Raw genomic sequence first — 26816 nt, 5'->3', positions numbered from 1 at the left:
TGATAGAGAGAGAATTACAGAGAGAATAAATTGTATGTATTATGATTGATGATATTCTTTAGTGATTTACAACACTCTCATTTATAGAGAGTAAATAGGATACATTGGATGCTAACCCACCGAAAGCATAAAGATACAACATTATTTATACAACAACATGAGTGGGACAGCTAGATAGTGCAGCTGTATTACATTAATATTACAATAATAATACTAACAATAAACATGGAGGATAGGGCTATTCATTGGTTTTGATGGTATGAAAAAACCCATGTTCTGAGATCTTGGAGGTAATTTGTTGGGGGCTTTGGTTGATAGATTTGGAGATAGCCTATTTGATGATTCTATGAAACAACTATCGAAATTAAGACAGATATCAACAGTCCAAATCTACCAGAGGAAATTTGAAGAATTGGCTAATAAAACAAATAGATCATGAAAAGAATTCTTTATCAGTTGTTTTGTGAGTGGCTTGAAAGAAGAAAAGAAGAAATACAACCCCCCTCTACCTGTAACTCCTTCCCCTCTTAAAATGGAAAATGCCCGGTAGCTTGAAGCTACCAGGCTCGAAAATGGCTCGAGAGAAAGAGAGGGAGAGGGAGAGGAGAAAGAGAAGGGAGGGAGAGGAAGAAGGTCGGCGTCGCAGCTCCCCGCCCCGCCGTCGTCGCAGCTCCCGCCGCCGCCTCTGCTTCCTCCTCCGTCGCAGCCCCGCCGATGTCGCAGCACCACCGTCGTCTGCCCAGCCTCCCCTCCTCCTCAAACCGGTTTTTATGGCCCCCTCCCCTCCCTCCTCCTCCTCCCTTCTTCTTCTTCTTCTTCGTTCTACAAAACCAGGGAAGAAAAAAAAAAAAAAAAAAACAAAATCGACACCAAAACGACGTCGTTTTGGTGTCGAGCCGCGACATTCGAGCTACTTGGCATGATCGTCTTAAAATCCCCTTTTCCCGTAACAAATCCTGAACAGACTAACTACCCCACAACTGCCTAACAGAACAATTCCCATCAGAGAGAGAGAGATTTCCTTCTCTTCAAATTCAAAGATACAAAAATGGTGAAAGGAACAATAGTTGGGGGTGGCCAAAACCTTCCTGCAGACGTGACTCAACTCATCGATCAATTGGACCGCCATTGCTTGTCTCCCGATGGATCTCTCCTCTCCAAATCTTCTTATTACGATCTCCAACTCGCACTCTCTCTCTCTCTCTCTCTCATATCATGTTTATCTGTATGTATATATATACACACAAATTGATGGGTTGATTGGTGTTGCAAGCGAGAGAGGAAATGTCGAGAGAGAGATTGAGTTACTTGCAAGCCACGGTATTTTATTAATTTGTTTAAATAGATTTCTTTGGAATTGAGATGTTGTCTAGGGTTTTATATATGTAAGTGTGAATTGGGGAATTTAGGAGATTCTTATGTTTATTCATGCATATTTTTAGGCTATTTACTGTGAGGCAATTGCAATGGTGGAAGATTATCAGCAGGCTGTTTCAGTGGCTTCACTTGTAGGTATTCAAGACGTCCAGGGTCTGTACCCTCAACTTGGTTTGAAGAACTCTCCTCAGGTTTCAAAATTTCACATTTCAAGTAGTTTGTGGTCTTTTGCCTTAATTAGGGTTTTGTGGAATAGAATGGTAATTTTATGGCATCATTTCACATATTCTTGCATCCGAAGAAATTGGTTTTGAAGTACATAATCACATTTTGAATTTTGGTTGTCTTACAAGGTATGTGTGTAATAATAGATTCACATGCTATGCTCAAGCAGAATCCTTGTCTTGGTATTTGATTATACAGAGACTGGTTATTAGGGTTTCGTTAAAACATATAGTTATCAAAACAAATTGCATAAAACTAAGCTCCAATAGGAATTTGAAAATAAAATGCTGCTTTCTTGCTGAATGCAGTGCTGATCTTGTTCTTTTGGGATTTTAGTTGTTTTAAATTGACAAGACATTCCAGGTTTACGAGGCGCTTGAGCACCGGCTCGTTGTTGCAGAAGCAGCTCAAAAATTGAGGCTTCCTCTGATTTCCAAAGATGGTGAGATTCATGAGGAAGAAATTGAAAAATGGAGTATAATGTCAAGAAGCTCCCTTGATAGTACCAGTACCAGTGTCACAATTACCTCAAGCTCAAACTCTACAAATTACAAAAACATTTCTGCAATTAGCACCACTGGTGGTGCAACTAATGCTCTCTCTAGCAGCACTACTGATGCAGCTGAACCTGGAGTTGGTGGTGTTCCTAGTAGATACCTTGGAATAACGCCTGCTTATTTATAGCAAACTCAGCTCCAACAAGCACCATTATCCATGGTATGATTCTTTATATGGTGATCGGATAAAACATGTTTTAGAAAAATTATCGCATGTATTTTTTAAAAGATATATATATATATATATATATTTTTTAATGCAAAATGTATGTGTTGTGGTTTAGATTGTTGTTCACAGTTATGATCCATATTTATATCAATTTTTATTTCTCTCTTCTTGTTCTTATGAGTAAACCCTTTAATAATGTTGATATAGAAAAAAAAAAAATCTTATAGTTTCCTTTTAATTGTAGGTCATGGCCGAGTACCAGATGCCACTTTTCCGTGAAATTGATGGTCGTTTAAAAGCTAAATGTGATAAGTTAGCAGATGCCTTTGTGATAGATGATATTGGTTAGTCGTAAATACTCTCTATTCTCTTTGTGCACAGATGAAGAGATATTATGTGCATAATATTAACCCTTGTTTGGTGTTGCAGACATTTCATCTGGTAATCAAAATTCAAGTGCTCGGCTTCCAGAAAGGTTTGCGTTATTTTTTTCATTTTGTCATTATTAATGGTGCAAGGTCTGTTCTGAATGTCAAGGCCATGATGATATACTTTTTTTTGATTGTTTGAAATTTCAATACAAAGCGGTATGGTCTATATACTTGTCATGATGGTACCATGTTGTGTATGCTTGTTGCCATTTAGCTGAACATGATTTGAAGCTTTTGTAGATCAGTTTGTGCAAAGAGACACTTTAAAAATTTTAAGCTTTAAAGTTGTTTCTTCATTTTTTTATCCTTCTTTTACCTATTATTTTCTCTTTTTCAAGTTTTTCATTTGAGTGGAGAGCATTACAAAAATTGTTCTTGAATTTTATTCACTCAGATTTTCTTGTTCTGGAAATGGTTACTACTGTTTTTCCTATTCTGTCATTTCAGTGCAAAATGGATACTCATAGTCTCATGAGTCTCAAATCTTACCCTTCAAGACGGAAGAGATTTTTTCCCCCTTTCTTATTTTTCTTCTTAAAAACATGAACTATGAAAGTTTTCTTCAGATGTCGAGGTGGTTATTCTTTCTTGAAACTGTCTATACCTACTTTTCCAAACTACCTAAAGCAGCCATATATCAATTGCTTTATGTGTACTTTAATAATCAGAAACGACTTTCTGAGGAGTTCATTTTCTTGTAGCTTGTGTGCTTCTCTCTGATCATCTAAACAGGGTAAAGTTAATTATTGAGGAGATTGAGAGGGAAGAGGCAGCTCTGAGGGAGGATTTGTATTCTGCAGACAGAAAATTTGCAGAATATTACAATGTATGTGAATATGAGTTTTGTATTATAACTTTCGACTGTTCTAATTCTTATTTTTGTTATTATCAAAGTTTTGCCTTCTACAATTCCATTGTCACAAGTATGGAGCATGTGCTCTATACTATGCATACGTGACTTGTAAACCATTTTGTCTTCGCAAGGTCTTGGAGCAGATACTTGGTGTGCTCATCAAGCTTGTTAAAGATTTGAAGTTGCAACATCAACATAAATATGTAAGCTCGCTATTTCTTGGTTATTTGAAACATTTTACTGAATAAATGTATGCAACAGTATTATGTTAATTCCCTTTCCATGCAATAATGTTCTTTTCCTTCTTTGGAGTATATTTGAACTAATTTATTTAAATGTTTAATAGGATGAACTGCAAAAAACTTGGTTGTGCAAAAGGTGTGAGACAATGAATGCAAAATTGAGGTTTGTCTCACCTACTACTGTTTTCTGCTTCTTTCTTTAAACCATTACTGCTGCTTAGCCTTTAAATCATTCATTCTGAGTTTAGAGAACATTAAGAGTAACTCAAGGAGATTCTTCTAGTGGCTAGCATGGCAAGCAGCACGTTGCAGTGGAAAAGCAGAAAAATGTTGAAGTTTGGAGTTTTAATCTTCAAAACTCCAATCAATAACTTTAAATTGTCTACTAATGCAGACTGTCCATTCTTAGCTTTAATGTCCATTTTACTTGGTGCTAGAGTTGTGAATTAATACACTAACACTCTCATCATTCTACTCATACACAAATTTACATATTTATGGTAGCCTGGTAACTTCTTGTATGTGTGAAGGTCGCTGTTTTGTTTTTATTATGTTTTGTTTTGTGTGCATTTCAAGTGACCAAATTTTAGTGATTATGAATTCCAAACAACAGTTGTTGAGAATGGGTTAATATTGTTAGATATTGCAGTTCATTTTGGTTAATTTTTGAAGCTGTTGTTATAGTTCTGAATTGAAGCAAGTCTTCCATCATTTTTTGTGAGAGTTGCACGTGATGATCCTTTATAGTATGTTTTTCCTTTGTAGAAGACACAGCCACGAATTGTTCTCATAGTTATCTTTTTGCAAATGTTGTAGTATTTTCTCTTACCACTGGCAATTAAACCTCGTCAGTTGCCTCATTTTTAAACCTTGAAGTAAATCCTGGACAATTTATATCTGATTGAAAACTTTGCTCACTATTTTCTGTGGCCTCTGATATGTTACATTGTTGACTTAGGGTTCTAGAGCATATTCTTTGCCTTGAGACTTATACGCAAGAATCAATTCCAGCTCTCCGTAAGGTAAGTTAACAAATGATGGCATCGTATCAAATTTGTATCAAGTTAATTGTTCAAAAAGGGTTTTTGATTGGTTTATCTTTTGTTCCAGGAAATATCTGGTTGAGGCTACAGAGGAAGCTTCACTTGCATACAATAAAGCAGTATGTTTTATTATATATCATAGCATTCTTGTGTACCAAATGTGTTATGTTTCTCTTTTTTTCTTTTTTTCTTTGTCTTTGTGCGATTTTTTATTTGATGATATGGGTGTATATGGAACATTTAAATATAAGGCATGCTGTGTGTGTGCACTCATGTGTGTTGTTATAACACGTTTAATGCTTTGAGTTTTAACTAGGTCACCCGCCTACGTGAATATCAAGGTGTTGATACCCACTTTGATACGATTGCAAGGCAGTACCATGACATTGCAAAGGTAATATTGTTTTGTATTTAGATCATTCTTATTCAGATATTGGGTTTAACTCTGATTTCATTTTCTCATAAACAGAAATTGGAAAATATGCAATGGACAATTCGCCAAGTTGAAATGGACCTAAAACGATTGCCAGATCACCCAAATGTACCTAAATGTTATCATTCTATTAGCTGCTACATTTAGAAATTATGTTTTGCTGTATCATGGCTGAAGTAATTAATGGATATCGCCATTTTTTTATAACATTTTTTTGATTTTGTGTAATCTATGTAGTTCATGATATATCTATTGGTAAGACATGCCTTGTTATTTATTGTCACATTCATGTATACCAACTGGAATATCAGACACTATTTTTATTTTTCTTATGATATATCATTGTCTATTGAAAGAGGAGCCAAGTTATCCGACTGGTGCTTAATTGTTGAGTAAAAGAATTTTATAATATGTTGTTTGTGAGAAACTGGGATTTTTTTTTTTTTTTTTTTTTTTTTTTTTTTTTTTTTTGAGGAAGGTGAGAAACTGTTTAATAAATATCAAGTGGCTCGCCTTTGGTATGCATTGAGACTAGTTTTTATTTATTATTTTTTTAAAATGTGGCCAAAATGTGATCTAAGAGCATCTCAATCCAATTTTTAAATTTGATAAGGTAATTTTTTTTTTTTTTTGAAGGTTTAGGTGGCAAATTGACATATGTCGATTTGACATGGAAGCTCTTTATCTGATATGTCAAATTTATTATTCTATTATTTTTTAAATTTTAACTCTTTTATTTCACATAGAAACTCTTTTATTTCAAAAAAAAAATGTGTGAAGTAAGAATATGTCAAAATTGACATGAAAAGATGATGTCAAATGCCACTTTAACTTTAGATATACCAGGTGGAATTGATATTTGATGTCAAAATATAACTGTTGGAATGTCACATCATATTTGAAGTATCAAGTAAAGGTGTCCTAAGATTAGTAAAAACATCAATTTTTTAACTTTAATTTTTTAAAGTTATTTCTATCTAATAATGTTTAATTAGAAGTTGTATTAAACAATCTCACATAGATTCACAAAATATGGGGGCGCTTGGTATAAAACTAATTTTTTTTTTTTTTTTTTTTTTTTTTGTCTTTAATGATATATTTTTTTAATTAGGTGATAATTATTTTTTAATTATATTTTACAATTAACCCAATCCATAAGATCTATGAGCATAATAGAATTGATATATTTCTATTCATCAGAGTTTATATTACAGGAGGTATTACATGCGTTATACATTCATAAATGTTCATTCTGAATCTATAACATATAACATTAGTTTATAACAACAAAATAAATATCCTACGAGCTTACATCTTTCCAAGATAATACTTGGTTAAAACAAATGAGAGTCATAAGCTCTATAATTTAAAGCCCATGGCTTGAATACACATTTAAACACAAAAATAACCAAATAGCCATTAGCTCCTAGGTCCTCCCAAGTTATGTCCTTGGAGGATGCATATCACCAGCACCTGAAAATGGTTTCTCAAGTAGGGTGAGCCAAAGCCTAGTAAAAACAGTCTATCACAATATATGAGGTTTAACTAAGATATAAGTGTCAGATAAATGTTCAATATTCATGACCAACTTACATTCTTCCCATAACCATTTAATACTAATATTCATATCTTGATCCGTTCTCATTTATTTATTTCGAGTTAATTCATTTCATTTCAAGTCATATGACAAATATGCATAATTTTCCAAAAAATCCAACCGAGACCACAGCTTAGTGGTTCTCTACCAATATAACTACCATACAAACACTTCAACTTTGCTATTTTACGTAAATTTCGTTCGCACGATCGGCACCCATGTATACATAAGATTTCGGGATTTTCACCCTGGATACTCCGGCCAACTTAATTCTCAAAGGAGTCCATCCCCTATCTCCTCTCAAACAATAGAGTATATCCCCTTTCTTCTCCCAAAATATTATACATATATACAATGTATTTAAATTCATCGTCATATACAATGACTATCCATAACACATATTCAATGCCTTAATCATTCCGTCACGTTCAATGACCAAAACTTAAATGATTAGTTTCAATTTACCTAATCCCCATCCAATTTTTACAACCATCATAGTTATCTTCCACTGATAGCCCAATACAGATAAGGAAGGTACTTGGGACTTGGAAGATGATGCTAATACTATGTGGAACTCGAGGGCCGATTGTATGAGGAGAATCTCAAGGGAAGTGCTTGGAGAGTCGAAACGAATGAGACACCCTGTAGAGGGAAGAGGTTCAAGCAGTAGTTAAGGTAAAAAAAGAGTGCTTTAAAAAGTGGCAAAATGATAGAACCGAGGAAAACCTTAAGAGCTATAGATTGACTAATAAGGAGATCAAGAAATTAGTGAGAGAGGCTAAGTTGAAAGCTTATGATGACCTATACACTAGACTAGATAGTAACGAGGGAGAGAAGAGGGTATATAAACTTGCTAAGACATAGGAGAGGAAAAGATTTTAATCAAGTTAAGTGCATCAAGAGTGAGGATTCTAAGGTATTAGTGAGGGATGAAGAGATTAAGGAAAGATGGAAGAATTATTTTGAAAAACTATTAAATGAGGAACATGGAGGTACGGCAATAGGGGAAGAAATAGCCTATAATACGATAAACCAAGACTATAGGTTCTATCGTAAGATTAGGAACTTTGAAGTGGAGATTGCACTTAAGAAGATGAAATCAAATAAGGCTTTAGGACCAAATGATATCCCTATTGAAGCTTGGAAGTGTTTGGGTAAAAAGGGAGTTGCTTGGTTGACTAGGTTGTTTAGCAAAATTTTGTTGACTAGGAACATGCCAGATGAGTGGAGGAAGAGTATTTTAGTGCCAATCTATAAGAATAACGGAGATGTCCAGAATTGCAACAACTATAGATGAATCAAGCTAATGTGTCATATAATGAAAGTGTGAGAGTGGGTGATAGAACGCCGATTGCGAGATAACAAAGGTGCTAGAGAATCAATTTGGGTTTATGCATGGCAGGTCAACAATGGAAACTATCTATCTTTTGAGGAGAGTAATAGAAAAGTATAGAGAAAAGAAAAGAGACATTCATATGGTGTTTATCGACCTTGAGAAAGCATATGATAGAGTGCCTCGGGATATAATATGGTGGGTGTTAGCGAAGAAAAGGGTGACAAAAGGTTACATTGATGTGATTAGAGACACGTATGAAGGGGTGGTGACCACTATTAGATCGCCTGCTGGAGAGACAAATGAACTTCTTATCACTGTAGGGTTACACCAAGGATCTACCTTAAGTCCTTATCTTTTTGCTTTAGTTATAGATGAGTTGACGAGGAATATCCAGGATGACGTGCCATGGTGTATGCTTTTTGCAGACGATAAGTGCTAGTGGATGAGACTAGAGAAGGAGTTAATACAAAGTTGGAGATTTGGAGAAAAACTCTTGAATCTAAAGGATTCCGGATAAACAGAACTAAGACAGAGTACATGGAGTGTAAATTTAGTAATAGTAACAATGAAAGCCGAGGAGAAGTGAAGATTGAGAACCAAGAACTGTCTAAGAGTGAACATTTTCGTTATTTAGGGTCGATTATCACAACAGCGATGGAGATTGATGCGGATGTGGCCCATAGGATTAAGGCGGGATGGTGTAAATGGAGAAGTGCATTTGGGGCACTATGCGATAAACAAATACCTACTAGACTTAAAGGTAAGTTTTATAGAACGGCTATTAGACTAGCGATGTTGTATGGGACAGAGTGTTGGGTAACAAAGAAACAACATGTAGATAAGATGAGTGTGGTTTAGATGAGATTGCTAAGGTGGATATGTGGCAAGACTAGACTAGACAGAATTAGGAATGAGTGTATTATGGAATGGGTAAGAATATCACTGATAGAAGATAAGTTGAGAGAGAATCGATTAAGATGGTTTGGTCATATTTAACGGAGAATAATAGAGACAGTAGTGAAGAGATGCGATACTGTAATGGTAGATGGAAGTGTTAGGGGACGGGGTAGGCCTAGATTAACGTTGGTTAGCGTTGTAAATAGAGATATGGATCTACTTAATTTGACTAATGAAATGACCTTTGATAGGGCTGCGTAGCAAATGATTCATGTAGCTGACCCCATTTGATGGGACTAAGGCTTGGTTTGGTTTAGGTTTGGTTTGGTTATTAGGGCAAATTTCCCCCTTTTTCAAATATTAACCTAAAAGCTAAAATCCACCATTCTAACACAAGGTATCCTCATATTTAAAACCCCATGATCATCTATGAAGCACAACATAGAAACCCTTCTTTCAACTTGAAAACCAAACCCTAGGTTTACCTAAAAGCTCCCAAAATTCCACCATTTATACATAACAACAAATAATTAGGTTAAAAGTCATACTAAAGTGTAGAATATCCCTACCTCAAAGAGAGAAGATGATTCAAGCAAGAGAGAAACCCCAAAAGTGTCGAAACCCAACTCTAATCGATTCAAAGAGAAGATCTTGAGAAGCTCCACCTTTTTATCAAAGGGAGTAGGGTGGAGAGATGAAAGGATCTAGGTCAAAATGTAGAGAGGGAAAGAGAGAGTATTTTAGAGAGAGAGGCTCTCAACTCTAGGGTTTTGGTTGAAAAGATATGAAAAAGTGATGTAAAAAGTACTTTTCACAATCTGATATACACGCAGTCCGCTCAAGCTGAGAGTTTGACGCTCGAGTGTCAGATATAAACTTTTGTTCTGCTCGAGCGCAAGAAGTGACCCACTCGAGCATAGAATGCATACTTCCAATATTTTTTATAGACGACAGACCAGTTGCTCGGGCTCAAGAAAGGACGCTCGAGTGCCCACCTGCTCGAGCATGGAAAAACGCCGTTCGAGCGTGAAAGACACTCCTCTAGTACTTTTGCAGACGTACAAAGTATTTAGGGTTTGCAACTCCCACTTGAGCGCAAGAAAGTCTGCTCGAGCAGAGGATCAAAATTTACATAGCATGCTCGAGCGGAGGACCAAAAATCTGAGCAACACAAAGTTTGAAAACTAAGTAACTAACCTATTTCAAAAACAACCTTAACAACCCAAATACCAATTTCAAAGGTATATAAGGGAAGAAAGAGATACACAACAACATGAAAGTATTAAACTCGAGTTTGGAACATCACAAGAGCCGGGTCAAAACCGGGATTGCTATACGCCTACGCCCGATCGGACGGTGACGGCAGCAACGCGCGTGCGGTGGTTTGAGCCAAGGTTCAACTTGTCCATAACTCCTCTCTTCTACAAAATTGGGGTGTCCCTTGAGGCCCAACCCAAGTGTTGCTATCTAGAACTAATATACACACATAAGTTCTCTTAAGTTTCCAATATGGGATAACCAATTCAAGAAAACCCACATTTTACTTCTTTAATTGTCTATTCCACGAACCCGAAAATGACGTCAAGTTCCCAGTCACTCATAAATGGTTTTGACGAACCATCTTCACTGTGTGACTTACTATACGGCAAGGAACACGTCACCTCTTTGGACCCATCTCAAAAGACGTGTGGACCCCACTTAATTTTGGGCTTAAATTGGCCCAAAATAAGCCTCTGAAACCCATTATTTCCAACAAATAATAGTTATAAGTTTGATACCAATGCCACTTGTCCTTTTGCTATCATGTTCTTATAATATTTTTGTCCCTCCTATATGCATATCACAATAGAATTGATAAAGTTGCAGATTTCTGTGTGAGAGTGATTCAATGGAATTAATTTAAGCTGTGGTAAGATAGCAGAGTAAAATGAGAGAGAATTGAAATCTCACTAGACAACTAGTTGAAACTTGAATGATTGCAAAGACTAGCAAATTATTTTTGTTGGCATTCTTGACATGTTTTCCTTAGCAGAGTCTGTGGATTGGAATTAAATATTGAGTGACATTGGAATCCTTACCATTCATTTTGAACTGTAACATCTTTAAGTTTGTTTAAAATTGTATTCTGTACATGTTTAACAACCTCACTATTGATTTGTAATTTTGGTGCTACAGAGGTACAAGGCCACCAGGCAAGACAACATTGTCCCAGCAGGAGCAGAATATGGAAGTGGCTGTTCTCGAGACTGGGCTGCTAAGGGCCCAATGCTACAGGTATTTGATCTCTACATTACAATTTCTTCTTGTTGATATACTGTAATTGGCATTCATCCTCCTTTTGTAATACCTATCTTTATCAGGGAGTGAAGCAGTGATTGCAAAGAGCTTTGAGAGAATCCATCGTAGTAACCTCATTGGTATGAACATCATTCCTTTATGTTTCAAGCCTGGTCAAGATGCAGACACACTGGGCTTGACGGGTCATGTTACACCATAGACCTGCCAAGTAAAGTTAGTGAGATAAGACCTGGCCAAGCTGTTAATGTGACTACTGACACTGGCAAGTCTTTCACCTGTACACTCCGCTTTGACACAGAGGTACGTGCAATATTATTTTTTCATTTCTTGGTATGCCTTTCTAAGTTGATTGGGTTAATTTCACTTTTATCCCCTAAAACTATGACCTTTTTTTCTATTTCATCGTTAAACTATTAATTTCATCTATTAGTCCCTAAACTTTATAATTTTAGCTAATGTAATTTGAGAAGATTGTCCAAATCAATAACCGCCAAAGCTTAATTTGATGGGCAAATATTTGAACAACTTAAATCATACAACCACACTCTTTTTTTTATTCAATATTTTAAACTGAGAGGTGGAGAAGAAGATGTGTGTTTAGTTGTAGGGTGTGTAAGTTGTCTAACATAGTGCAAGTAAGAAGATGAGTGTTTGCTCGTATAATTTATGTTGTCCAAATTATAAAATCACATTTTTGCCCATTAGGGTTTTTTATTTTTTATTTTTTTTATTTTTTATAGGCGGTTTTGCCCATTAGGTTAGGTTCATTGATTTGGACAAACTATTTCCGATTAGATTATATCAAGCTTAATCATGTTTTTGGTTGCATCTGCAAGGTGACTTGCATTCTGGCTATCATCAACTAAAAGTCAAAACAGAAAGCATTGAAAAGACTGTCTTTAGAATCCGTTACGGGCATTACGAGTTTCTCATCATGCTATTTGGCATCACAAATGCTCCAGCGGCCTTTACGGACCTCATGAACCAAGTGTTTAAACCCTACCTTGATGAGTTCGTCATCGTCTTCATTGACAACATTCTCATATACTTCAAGTCATTGGAAGACCATAAGCAGCACTTGCGAACGTTCTACTAACACTACGTGATCACAAACTTTATGCCAAGTTGAAGAAATGTGAATTCTAGATCACTAGTGTACACTTCCTTGGTCACATCATCAACAAAGATGGCATCACAGTTAACCCCCAAAAAGTTACAGCAATCGTGGATTGGCCGCGACCTACTAATGTGTTAGAAATTCAAAGTTTCTTGGGTCTAGCTGGCTATTATCGATGTTTCGTGCAAGATTTCTCAAAGATATCATCACCTTTGACCCAACTAACTCAGAAGAACACACCCTCTGAATGGACTGACAAATAGGAGTGTTGCTTCTAGGAGTTAAAAAGTAGATTGGTGTCAGCTTCTATACTAGCACTCCTTACAGGAGCAGATGGGTTCGTAATTTATAGTGATGCCTCATACAATGGTTTGGCTGCGTTCTTATGCAAAATGAAAAAGTCATTGCTTATGCCTCGTGACAGCTAAAGACTCACGAGAAGAACTACCCAACGCATGATCTGGAATTGGCTGCGGTGATCTTTACCTACAAGATCTAGCGTCATTACCTCTACGGTGCAACTGGCGAAATTTACACTGATCACAAGAGTCTTAAATATTTGTTCACACAGAAGGACCTAAATATGAGGCAATGACGGTGGCTAGAATTTATGAAGGACTATGACATAGAGATCTATCACCATCCAGGCAACGCTAACGTGACGGAAAACTCACTGAGCCGAAAGATGACCAGAACTGATCATATGTTTTCCTAAATAACTTCTCCTAATAGTTGAGCACATATGTTATGCAATTCTACACATAGTAAAGTCATAAACTAGTAATAAATTTTAAACTAGAAATTATCATAAATTAAAAAAGAATATAATTAAAAAAAATAAAGGTAAATTACAATATGTCTATATGGTTTTAAAAATTATAAGGGGTGATTTGGAAAGTGGTTAAAAGTTGATTTTTTGGCTTTTTTTTGTTATTTTGTGTGTAATAAATGTGAGAGGTGATGTGACTTAAAAGGAAAATTCTATTTCCACATATTAAATGTTCTTTGTGTACATCATTTCTCAAAGCACACACCTAATGAATTTGAAATCTCATTTTTTACTTAATACACAACTTATTATAGCAAAAATGCCCTTATGTCCTTCCTTCTTCACACCACCGTTATCACGAGTCTCTGCCATCTCCGGTCGTTCCCAACTGCCACCTTCGGCTGTCGTCTTCCTTTACCACCGCATCCCAATCTCTACCACCAATGACCGATAACAGTCCCGACTATAGAAAGGGAGATAACTTAGGTGATGCAAACTCAAAGGAGAATAAAAATCATAATTTACGGTCGTCGATAGATTGAAGAACACAGTTGGTTTTGGTTCCGATTGCCAAAGACTTGATTACATTTTCCAACTTCAAAGTCACAGAGCAATTACAGGCCATTGAAGCACTGTAGAGTAAGCATCATCATATATAATATATGCATTTAATAAGAAATGTGGTTTTCTCAACAACCACATCAACAACACCCTTTAATATCCCAATAACTTCAAGGGTCAACAAGCTTCTTTTCTCTTAAATATGGGTTATTGATTCTTTTTATTTTTTGACACCAATTTTCACTTGGTGCAGAGATGCTATGATTGCTTCGTTCACTTCTAATTAATATTTATGATTCTTTATCAAACAGTTATTGCATTTATCATAGCAATTCTTGTTTCCTCTTCACCAAATTAGATGCTCAATGCGTTTGAACCTGTGGAACCAGCCAAACAAATCAGAATCGCGTCTCATACCCTTTAAGGTTCTCTAATGGGTGATAACTTAGGGTTATCATTAGAAAGATGAGGATATTTTAGTATTTTTATTTTAGGACAAAATTATAATATAAAAAAGATTTATTAAGTGTGTAGACTGAGCTAATTTGATGTATGGAATTAGAATTTCCTGACTTAAAATGAGTCAAAACTTAAAAGTTGGCTTTTATTCTAGCTTTCCAAATTGCCCCCAAATATCTCATTACTAGAATTTTTTATTTAACAAAAATTCTGTACATATTTCTAACATCATTAAAATTATTAAATGATTTAGTAATTTATTAATAAAAGTAATTCTTTTTTATGTAATTAAAATTTAAAATAATGTAATATTATTTTCAGAATTATGTGGGTAATTTATATTTTAAGTAAATTTTGAAGTTATATTTTTAATTTATTCAAAAGATAAATGTAAAAAATTAAATCGAAAAACAACCTCTTCTGTCTCTATCTTAACAATGTTGAAATCGAAATCCCTTGTCTTGTGTATCTCAAGCCTCAACAATATCTGATGATGATGTAATTCCAACGAAGGATAGGTCGGGCTAATCCATGCGTCTAACAGGTCTGTTGGCCTTGAGGTTGACGGAGCGTTCCTGCAAAAAGGTCTAAGAGGGGAGGTAATCCCTTGGCAGACACTCCAATGATCGAGTTAGGATAGAGTAGATTGATTGTGTCGAGAGAGAAGAGGGGGATGAAGAACTTAACCTTTAACATATCTCGGAAGCTTCCTTATATCCTTTACTCATCATTTCCTTGTCCATTCTAGACTATCTTGTTGGCCGAAAGTCTATACTCTAGCTTGCATCGTTGATGGTAAGTCTGTATCCTTCGGCGTGAAGGGGTTGTCGCATTTAATGCTACGAAAGCCTCATTAATGGCTGATGTGTGGGTGCAATAACTTTGCAGGATCTTTGTCTACTTACGTGGCTAGGCCTCTGCTTGATAAGTGTTTGAATGTTATTGGTCCTGGCCTAGTGTTGATTTCTCAAAGTTATTGGACTTTGGTCATTGGGATGTGAACTGGGCCCTGATTCGTGGGTTGAGCCGTTTTGGGTCCCCATCAGAATCAGTAGTCCCCCATTCTCGAGTGCAGCTTTAGTCCAACAAAGGGAATATGAAAAGCGAATGGAGTCCCCTAAGCCCGGGTAGGAGGTAGGGGTAGGATGGGAGGGGAGGTAGTGGAAGGGGGATGAAAGACCGAGCGATTGTGGAGGAGGGAACCGGGAGGAACAACCAAGCAGCAAGGGTGGTCAAGTGGGATAACCGACCGGAAGGAGGGCCGATTGCGAAAGTGGACCAGCGGGATGACTGATCGGTAGGCGGGTCGAAAAGTCAGTGACGGTGCACGGGGCTCGAGGAGCGAGTAGACACGTGATAATGTGAAGTGGAATAGACGGGAGAGAGGAAAGAGAAGTAGTGGGAAGGGAGAGGGGGAGAGGGGGAGGGGGGGAGGGAGAGTAGTCATACACGTGGTGGGATGGTAGGTAGCAGATGGGAAATACGAATCGATGTGGGGAGGGGAAGGGGTTGGTGGCGGGGATGTGGAAAAGGCGGGGATGTGTACTTGTTTGTCGAATTTCAAACTGGCGAATTTTAACCGTGATCCTTGCAACACAGGCAAACCCTAGGCATTTGGACTGGTGCGATTTACTTACCTTATTGCGAAGAATCTACACATTCCAGACTTTAGCTCTTACATTTCAGTGGGCTCTCTCCTCTTTCATATCACCAATTTCCTCGCCCCTACGACCAAGGCAATATACAGAAATGTGAAGGAGATGGCACAGGATAAGGCACGATGATGACATCGGATACGTTAGGAGGTGATAACAGAGTGGCATTGGCGGAGTAGTATAGAGTAGAGAGGCGGGAAGAGAGGATTATGGAGCGGACAGTGCGACCCTCTCTAGGGACAATGATGGCAGCGGTCCAGCCGATTAGCAAAGTGACACTTGACCACTGGCATACCAAGGCTGACAAATCCATGCTAATGGTAAAGGATCCGGAGGAGCTGTGGAGCAGATACTAGATTCCGGTGAAGGTAGAGTTGAGAGTTCCCACGGCGAAGGAGAGAGCTTCTGATGCACGGCCAATGAAGTTTGCGTTGTACGAAGAAGCATTGTGGGGGGGGTCTGAAGTTATCCCTCCCACAGCTGGTGATCAATGTGCTAAATTGCCTGGAGGTGGCCCCAGGACAACTGATGCCGAACGCGTGGAAGATTTTATTTCCGTGCGCAATAGCTTGGCCACGGGCGACCGAAGGAGAGAGAATGAGGGTGGATGAATTTTTCTCCTACTACAAGGTGTTAGGGCAGCAGGAGACATGGGTGACCTTACAAGCTGTAGCAGGAAGGGGATTGGTGGTGAGACTACCCTCATCGGTGAAGGGCTAGCAACCAAAGTGGTTTTTTGTGTCGGCGAGTGGCGGAAGAGAAGTGCACACAACTTGGAAAGTCCCTACCAAGTTGTGGGAGCCAAAGTTAGATGCCGAGGCAAAGAAAAGGGTCAAACTGGTGAAGGAGTGGATGGAGAAGGAGGGGCTAAAGTGGGACAACCTCGTCCATTCTTTAACCTTGTTCGCCCTGAATTTGGGGCCGTAACCAGCCGAAGGAGATCCGTCGCCAGAGGAGATGAAGGCGAGGAGGAAAACTCAAGAGGCAGCGGACAAGCGAGCTTTTGTAATGGCGGATAAATATAAGGAGAAAGAATTAGGCCCAGCGCCTAAGCTAGTTCCGAAGATGTCGGTCTAACCACACCCCAAGCTATTGGGAGAGAAAGACCTGACCAACTTTGTGCCATTGCAAGCTGCAGTGGATCCGCTGAAGGAAAGAAGCAAAAGGGAGATGGAGTCGGTGTTGAAGAAAAAGAAGAAGATGAAGGTGGCTGTAGAGGGAAGTGAGGGAGAACCGTTGTTGAAGAAGGCGAAAGAGGGGGTGGTGGAGTTGTCCCCAGAGGAGGGGGAGACCAGGGTTGGTGTGGGAGGGGGGGGGAAGAAAGGTTTGGCCAAGTTCCCAAGTGGTCAAGTGGTGAACGAAATAGACGAGCAACAAGGGTTGGCGGAAACTGACCGGTCGGCAGATCTACCCTCTAAGGACCTGCCTTTACAAGATGCCCCCCCAAGTCAGGAGGTAGGGAGAGAGCGGGTAAGTGGAGCAATGACCAGCGCCACGCTGAGGACTGCCACGCATTACGTTCGTGTGGTGGTCAGCTGCTTGGCGGGTAATGGGAGTGAAGCCAGGGTCGCCACAGATCGTCTGTTGAGGGTTGTTGAGGATGCGACCATGCAGAGTATAGCATAATTTACGAAGGTCGACCTCATAGGAGGGTTCTGCTCAGCGCAGATGGAAGCAGCGATCCTGGCAGCAGCCCTACTAGGCAAGGCAGTAGGAGGTAAAAGTGGAAGCAGAGTTGCTGAAGGCCCAGCTAGAAGGCGTGCAGGCACAATTACAGAACTTAAGGGTGAAAACAGTTGGCTGGAGAAAGGCAGCGTGGAGCGCCTACGTAAAGGGCCTAGCCTATGCTCATGGGGCAAAAAAGATGGAGGTATTGGTGGTGGTACAGGGTTACTTGGCTGAGCGCGCCAGGGTAGGCCAGGCTGAGGTCACCTCTGAGCTGTCAGTCGCCAAGGCTGATCTTGAAGTGGTGCGCCACAAGGCGGTATCATTAGAGTTTGAGCTGGAGAGCGAGCAGAAGAAGGTGGGTAAGGTCCAAGAAGCCTGCAACATCGCCAAAGAGAGATTGGAGGAGGCCCTCATAAATAATGAAGAGTTGCGCAATCAGGCCTTGAAAGACAAGGAAGAGACAGATGCACGTGGTGCTGAGTTGGAAAGGGCCTTGGAAGAAGAGAGAGCCAAGACTGCAGAGTTAGCCAAGATGATGGCGTCTAAGAGGGCTGCCTATCTGGACTTGTGCATCGCGGCGGTGGAACAGTTTAAGTCATCCCCCGAGTTTTAAATGGCCATTGATGTGGCTATGGCGAGAGGCTTGGCCAAAGAGGGGGAATGTGGTGCTGGGCTGTCAGTGATAGCTGTTGCAGGGTGGACTGAAGAAGAAATAATCCAGAGTTTTCAACAGTTAGACTATTACAAACATGAGATAAGCCAGTACTGGGACAGTGGCTGGACGAGCTTCAAGTACAGGGCGGAGGAGCTTTTCCCTAACATTGACTTTAATGTCGTGAGGCCATGAGAGGGGGACATAGCCCAGACCCCACTAGATGGGGGGGGGGGGTTGAGGAGGAGGAGCTGGTATCGAGCAAGGAAAGTGGGGGTGAAGGTGGGGCTGTGTGAAAATTAGACTTAGGCTATTTTTTTTTTTTTTTTGAATGGACATAGCTCCTTGTAAAGAATGTTTGACATTTGTAAAGAATTTAAATTTTGAGGATGGTTTGTGAAGTTTGGTTTTTATCTGCCTCAATGATGGTTTTTTTGTTTTGTTTTGTGTACTAGGTATGTAATAAACCTGTGCATGGAAAGATTTAAGTGTTAGGTAATGAAATGGTTTATAAAGTAATGTGGCTAAGGAGACTTAAAAGTGAACTAAATGAATCATGTTACTAGCTGCCCATAGTCTGAAGAAACTGCGTGTTATTATGGTTTGTAATAAAATTAAGTTATAAAAATGTTGTGTGTTTTGCTTAGTGCTTAGTCTGATGCTTAGGCTTTGGAGGGCTCAGTCTGGTTGAGCGCTTCGTGCTCAGTTTGGCTGAGGCTTTGGAGGGCTCAGTCTAATGCTCAGGCTCAGTCTGGCTAAGTGCTTCCTGCTGAGTCTGGCTGAGACTTTAGAGAGCTCAGTCTGGCTGAGCGCTTCATGCTTAGTCTGGCTGAGCGCTTCGTGCTTAGTTTGGTTGAGGCTTTGAAGGGCTCAGTCTAGTTGAGCGCTTCATGCTCGGTCTGACTAAGCGCTTCATGCTTAGTCTGGCTGAGGCTTTAGAGGGCTCAGTCTGGCTGAGCGCTGAATACTTATTCTAGCTAAGCGCTTGGTGAGTTTTTGTTCATTAAGGCACAATACAAAGAATGGGGAATTCAAATAGTTGGCATTAAGGTACAGTCCTACATAAGCTGATGCATTGTATGGCCAACACAAAAATGAACAAGTGTTCCAAACAGCAAAATGAAACACACAACAATTGAATTTATGCAAAAACAAAAGACGCCGTTTTACTGGAAATAGCATTTCAAGTGCTCGTCATTCTAAGGGTGAGGGAGGTCTCTGCCTTCCATATCTTGGAGATGGTAAGTACTGGGGCGGGGTCTAGCTTTAACGATGTAAGGTCCTTCCCATTTAGCTACGAGCTTTCCCTGGGTCGGGTTTTTAGTGGCGAGGGTTGCTTTTCGAAGGACGAGGTCTCCCACTGCGAATTCCCTAGGTCGGACTTTGCAATTATAGTGCTGCCTCACTTTCTATTAGTACGAGGCCAGTCGGATGGCGGCTGTTTCTCGTAATTCTTCGATGAGGTCTAGCTCTCTGGAATTCGTCATTCAATTGGGGATCAGGATTGATGACCCTGGGCATCGGTAGGCCTATTTCTACGGGGATGACTGCCTCGGCATCGTAAGTTAGGCAAAAAAGGGTCTTCCTAGTCAAAGTTCTGGCTGTCATTCGATAGGCGCCTAGAGGACGTTCGACAACTCCTCTGTCCAAAGTTCTTTGGCGGCCTCCAACTTAGTCTTAATGATTTTCAACAGAGAGCGGTTGGTAACTTCTACCTGGCTGTTAGCTTGAGGATGGCTGGGGGAAGAAAAACATGTCGTAATGTTGAGCTCATCATAGAATGCTCTGAAATTGGTGTTATTGAACAGATCCGAAGCTGCACACAATAGGCTGCCAAATAAACCTGGTGGTATTCTGCTCGGTAATCTTGGCGAGGGGCTTTGCTTTGATCTACTTGGTGAAGTAATCAATGGCGACCACAACAAACTTCACTTGGCCTCGGCCGGTTGGCAAGGGGCTTACGAGATCGATGCCCCATTTAGCAAAGGGGTAAGGACTGCTGAGGGTGATCAGTTCTGTGGTGGTGGGGGGGTGAGGTGGGAGATATTGGCGAAACGATGGCATTTGTCACATTTAAGCACAAAGTCAATGGCGTCTTGGTTTAGTGTCGGCCAAAAGTAGCCCGTGTAAAGGATTTTATGAGCTAAAGATCGTCCCCCAGAGTGGTTGCCGCAAATGTTTTCATATATTTCTCTCATGACATAGGCGACTTGATTATTGTTGAGGCATCTGAGGTACGACTGTGAGAATCCCCTCTTATCTAAGATGCCATTAACAAGGGCATAATTTAAGGACCGAGCCCTGACTTTGGCGGCCTCCTGTCTATCTGCGGGTGGTATTCCCTGTTCTAAGAATGTGATAATGTCTGGGCCCATGGGATAGGCTTGTCCTGGAGCAGATTGCTTGTTGATCCGGTGAAACTGCCGGATGGGTTAGGTATTCAATTCGGACGCCATGGTTGAGGTCTGACTAGTTTGCTGAGGCTAACTGTGCCATTTCATCTGCTTGAGAGTTTTCTGCCCTGGGGACATGCTTGATGCAAAAGCTATTAAAGAGGCGGGTGAGAGAAAGAGCGATGTCCCTGTATGATCGCATTGCTTCCTCCTTTGCATCAAACTCTCCCGTGATCTGGCCGACCACCAATAGGGAGTCGCTGAACACTTGGAGACAGTCAACCCCAATGTCTCTAGCCAGGCAGAGACCAGCTATGAGGGCCTCGTATTCGGCCTGGTTGTTACTAGTTGTAAACAAAAATCGGAGGGCACATTTGAAGTACTCGCCCTTGGGTGTGGTGAGGATTAAACCAGCTCTACTACCCTCTTTGCGGGATGAACCATCAACACCAAGGGTCCAGGAGTGGGGGTCTTTTGTATTAGTAGTGATGTGTTCTAGTGGAGGAGGTGCATTCGGAGTGGGATTGGTGAACTCCAAGATAAAATCGGCGACAACCTAGCCTTTGATAGCTGTTCGGGGGTGGTAAGAAATTTCATACTGGCTTAGTTCAATGGACCATTGCATGAGTCTGCCAGACGATTCTGGTTGTTGCATGACCTTTTTCAAAGGCTGGTCAGTGAGGACCACTATGGAGTGGGCTTGGAAATAAGGTTAGAGGTGTCTAGAGGCAATGACTAGAGCAAGGGCCATTTTTTCCAAAAGAGGTAGTTCTGTAAAGTCAAAACGGAAAGTATTGAAAAGACTGTCTTTAGAACCCGTTACGGGCATTACGAGTTTCTCATCATGCTATTTGGCATCACAAATGCTCCAACGGCCTTCACGGACCTCATGAACCAAGTGTTCAAACCCTATCTTGATGAATTCGTCATTGTCTTCATTGACGACATTCTCATATACTCAAAGTCACCGGAAGACCATGAGCCGCACTTGCAAACGATTCTACTAACACTACGTGATCACAAACTTTATGCCAAGTTGAAGAAATGTAAATTCTGGATCACTAGTGTACATTTTCTCGGCCACGTCATTAACAAAGATGGCATCTAAGTTAACCCCCCAAAAGTTGCAGCAATCGTGGATTGGCCGCGACCTACTAATGTGTCAGAAATTCAAAGTTTCTTGGGTTTACCTGGCTATAATCGACGTTTCGTGCAAGATTTCTCGAAGATAGCATCAACCTTGACCCAACTAACTTAGAGGGACACACCCTTTGAATGGACTGACAAATAGGAGTGTTGCTTCCAGGAGTTAACAAGTAGACTGGTGTCAGCTCCTATAATAGCACTCCTTACAGGAGCAGATGGGTTCGTAATTTATAGTGATGCCTCATACAATGGTTTGGGCTGCGTTCTTATGCAAAATAGAAAAGTCATTGCTTATGTCTCGTGACAGCTAAAGACTCACGAGAAAAACTACCCAATGCATGATCTGGAATTGGCAGCGGTGTTCTTTACCCTAAAGATCTAGCGTCATTACCTCTACGGTGCAACTTGTGAAATTTACACTAATCACAAGAGTCTTAAATATCTGTTCAGACAGAAAGAATTGAATATGAGGCAACAGCGGTGGCTAGAATTTATGAAGGACTATGATGTAGAGATCCATCACCATCCAGGAAAAGCTAACGTGATAGAACACACACTGAGCCGAAAGATAACCATGTACTCTCGTTTCTCGCAAGATCAATGGACTGCTTGCCAACATAATCGTGGAACCTACATTGATTGAAGAAATTAAAGCACGCCAATGTGAAGATAAACTTTTGAATAAAAAGTACAAGGAGCAAAGGAATATGCCCAATCCTGATTTCACTATAAGCAATGGGATACTAAAATTTCGAAATTGAATTTGCGTACCCGATATTCCAGAACTCAAGAAGAAGATATTGGTGGAAGCTTATAGCTCGAGATTTGCAGTCCACTTTGGCAACCCAAAGATGTACCAGGATCTGAAGGAACACTACTGGTGGACAGGAATGAAAAGAGATATAGCAAGCCATGTCTCCAAATGTCTGTATTGTGAGCGTGTTAAAGCAGAACATCAGAGACTTGTAGGAATGCTGCAATCACTCCTTATTCCTGAATGGAAATGAGTGTACATTACTATGGACTTCGGGGTCGGGCTACCACAGTCGTTTTCGAAGAATGATGCAATATGGGTCATAGTAGACCAATTGACGAAGTCGGCGCATTTTCTGCCAATCAAAATCATGTACTCCCTTAATAAGTTTTTCACTTTATACATTAAGGAAATTATTCATTTGTGTGGCACCCCAGTTTCAATCATGTTTGATCGAGACCCCCGCTTCGTGTCTCACTTCTGGAACAAATTGCAGGAGGCTTTGGGGACTACTCTGAAGTTTAGCACTGCTTATCACCCGCAAACTGATGGGTAATCCAAAAGAACAATCCAGACATTGGAAGACATGTTATGTGTATGCGTGTTAGACCTCAAAGGTAACTGGGATGAGCACCTACCTTTAGTGGAATTCGCCTATAATAACAGCTACCAAGCAAGCATTGGAATGGCACCGTATAAAGCTTTGTATGGAATGAGGTGTCGATCACTTGTGTTCGGCGGAAGTCGAAGACAGGAAACTATTAGGCCCCGAGATTGTGCAAATAACAAATGATAAAATTCAACTCATCCAATAGCGAATTTGCACTGCCCAGAGCCGCCAGAAAAGTTATGTAGATACATGGAGACGAGACTTGGAATTCCAAGTAGGGGATCATGTGTTCCTAGAGATCTCACCAACAAGAGGAATTATCCGATTTGGAAAGCGAGGAAAGTTAAACCCACGATACATCGGGCCATTCGAGATACTAGAAAAGATTGGTCCTGTAGCATATCGCCTTGCACTACCACCTAAACTATCCAATATCCACAATGCGTTCCACATTTCGATGCTCCGACGGTACCTCCGAGATCCAGAACATGTCGTCGACTATGAGAACTTGGAAGTTCAAGAGGACCTCTCTTATGAAGAGTAACCAGTGTAGATTCTCAATTGTCGTGATCAAGTTCTCCGAAACAAGATCATACCGCTGGTAAAAGTTTTATGGAGAAATCATCGAATCGAAGAAGCGACGTGGGAAATGAAAGTCAAATGTGAGCCAAATACTCGCACCTATTCGAAAATCAAGGTACGTGAAGTTTGAGGACAAACTTCTATTTAGGAGGGGAGAAATGTGACACCTGTAGACCGCCCGAACTCTCTTCGCGCGCCCCCCTTTTAGAGAGGGCGTAAATTGGGTTCTTAGCTACTACAGTTCGGACTCCTGCCACGGTTCTAAATCTAATCTCACAAAGTGCAATGTAAGATTGATAAATCACCAAAGAGTCCAAATCCGGCAAATCGTTTTGAAAAATCAGTTTTAAACAAAAAGCGCCAAACATGGACTGCTTTGCCAAATTACAGAGTCGCCACCTAAATATTTTATTTTTGGAAAATTTAGGAAACCCTGACTCGTGCCAAAGGCCACGTGTCCGTCATCACCAAAGTTGCCTCGGCTCGGGAACTTGGGTACGAGAGGGAAAGGTCCTGAAATGAGCACCCCCGCTCGCCCGATCAAAGGATCGGCCTCTACTAAACATGATATGTTGCTTTATAAACGCATGTGTTCTTATTCTGATTTATTAGCTAATTTACTATGTGATGCGCACAACATACAAGTATAGACTCAATCACAAGAATTGGAACAAAATAACTCATGTTTGCTTTTCGAAAATGGTTTGAAAGTATTACCCTCAAGTAGACTAAAGCGCGGATTTGCCACCGTCAAGTGGGCTTAAAACATGATGATTTGCCACTTCGCAAAGTGGGCTTAAAACTCACATTTATCGAATTGTTCCAATTCAAGCAACAAAGCCTTCATCCACAGGCATTCATGCAGTTTATAATTTAAGCAAATAGCCTCATTGCAAGCATGCTAACACGGCAATGCTCACACTCATGCAAGGATGCTAAAGCGTAAACACTTATAGTGTACTCCGAGCCAAAACAAAAAACTAGTTAGAAATCATGCATGATCCTAACTATGTTACGATGCCTAATGCAACACATGCAGAAATGCAACTAAATAGGCTCGGCTATCTAAGATGGCATATGAATGCAACACTTGATACATATATTCAAATAGGAATTGAAATACAATGCAGTTTGAATGATGCGCCGAGCCCGGTGCATGCAAGACAAATGAATGATGCAAACATGCAAGCATAAGAATACTAATCAAAATGTGCCCCTAAACTAACCATCTTAAGCGGTTAAATAAAAGGGAGAAAGAAGTGGGGTTAGAAGACACGCACACACGTACACACACTTATTACACCATTTGCCCTTTCGATGGAGGGTCTGAATAAATAGGCTAAGCTACACTAAGCCAAGCTATTTATTACAAACCAACTAATTAACTAATCTAAGCTAATTAATTATTACAGACCGAATTAATTAACTAATTAATCTAAGCTAATTAAAATATTACAACGCAAATCAAATGAATTAATTATATCACATATAATAAATGAGCTACAATTAACTATTAAAGCGATAAAGAGAAGATGGCCTCGCGGGTGAGGGAGGCATGCATGCTCAGTTGCCATCATCCTGAAAACCCATTGCCTTGCCTTCGGTTGTCTCTATTTGCACCCACCTTGATCTTTGAAAATTGTGCCAATCTCCAGATTGCCTTTGCTTCAACACAGGGACCTCCTGGTGGGCTGCCAGCCACTTAAGAGGGTTGCCAGCCACTTTAACTGGCCGGTTAGCTAGTTGAAGTGGCTGACAGTGGCCGGTCGGCCAGTTTCTTTTCTAAAATGCTGTTTTGCTACAACAGAGAACAACAGAACCAAGACAATGCATTTGCAAGAGAATGTATGTACTGCCACCCTCCTTCTCATTTCTCAAGCTCAAAGGAGAGTGGCACTCGGCTCTCAAGCCAACTAAGCATTTTCAGTGCATGATGGCCCAAAAACCAAGCTTGTACAAGCTCAATGAATGCACACATAAGACTCAAATGGCCATCGCCCTATCATGCATGATCAAGGGTGATGGCAACCAAGAAATGTGACATGTTTCATCACTCCAAGTATGAAACGTCCCATATTTCTTGTGTTTGGATTAACGTCTGATCTAAACACATGTAATCCAGCACAACTATGCTTATCTTGCATGTTTTACTCGATTCAATTTTGTTTACACATTTTAAATTACCAAGTCATTCTTTAACTGGTTAATGTCCAATGTGAAAGTCCTCTAATGGGAAAGATGGCCTCAGCCACAAGCACCTTGAGCATGAAAGAAGCCTCATGTTTTGGTTAGTAGAAACCCTCAAGAGAAGGCTAAAACCATTAGGCATGAGAGCCTAAATTCCATGCTCAAGCCAACAAGGGGCTAAAGACCTCTTTCAAAGTGAATGAAAGAGTGAAACAATGGAATGCAATGGCATATATTTCAGCACTGAAATGACATGCTAAATGACTTAAAATCATGCAAACAAACCATGCACAACATGTTAAGAGTCAAAAGCATTGAAACTAGTGAAGGACATAACACTAGAGGTATGCAATACAAAGCTCAAATGGTCAAACCATCTATGGACAGACCTAAAACATGCCAAAACAGTGGCTAAAATGAGCTGAGATGGTAGCATGAAAAGCAAGAAAAAATGCTCATGTATTGGCTCGCAAGTAAGGTATGACGCTCAACTCTCAATAGCACTTAACGAGTGATATGTGTGAGAGTGTGACAGAGGTATATGCTATGAAATTACATGCTAAAGGATGCTATCTCACACAAACATCACAAACAAAGCATGCTAGGGGCCTTAAAACACAAGGCTAATGAAGCCAATTGCACTATGGCCATACATGGCAAGCCTCAAAAGGCCAAGATCATTCCAAACAGAGTTTAAGCATGCTAAAACAAGGCCAAAATCATGCTGGAGCATAGCCAAGACCAGGCTCGGCCCTGAGATTTTCGGGGCCCAAAGCCAATAATCAACTAATAAATTTTTGGGGCC

At 40.1% G+C, this 26816-nt stretch overlaps 1 pseudogene across 1 annotated transcript; it reads left to right on the top strand.

Moving 5' to 3' along the window:
* Window positions 1-965: 965 nt before the first annotated feature.
* Window positions 966-5685, top strand: LOC114276119 (AUGMIN subunit 4-like; annotated as a pseudogene). Its single transcript, XR_014338863.1, has 13 exons — window positions 966-1185; window positions 1272-1320; window positions 1443-1568; window positions 1966-2319; window positions 2573-2672; window positions 2758-2803; window positions 3492-3585; window positions 3744-3815; window positions 3959-4017; window positions 4813-4881; window positions 4965-5016; window positions 5214-5291; window positions 5367-5685. The product of XR_014338863.1 is annotated as an AUGMIN subunit 4-like (transcript).
* Window positions 5686-26816: the final 21131 nt, after the last annotated feature.

Source organism: Camellia sinensis, chromosome 8 (assembly GCF_055761805.1).
Source record: "Camellia sinensis isolate YWXY chromosome 8, ASM5576180v1, whole genome shotgun sequence".
Taxonomy (NCBI): domain Eukaryota; kingdom Viridiplantae; phylum Streptophyta; class Magnoliopsida; order Ericales; family Theaceae; genus Camellia; species Camellia sinensis.
This window is presented reverse-complemented; position numbering and strand designations above follow the sequence as displayed.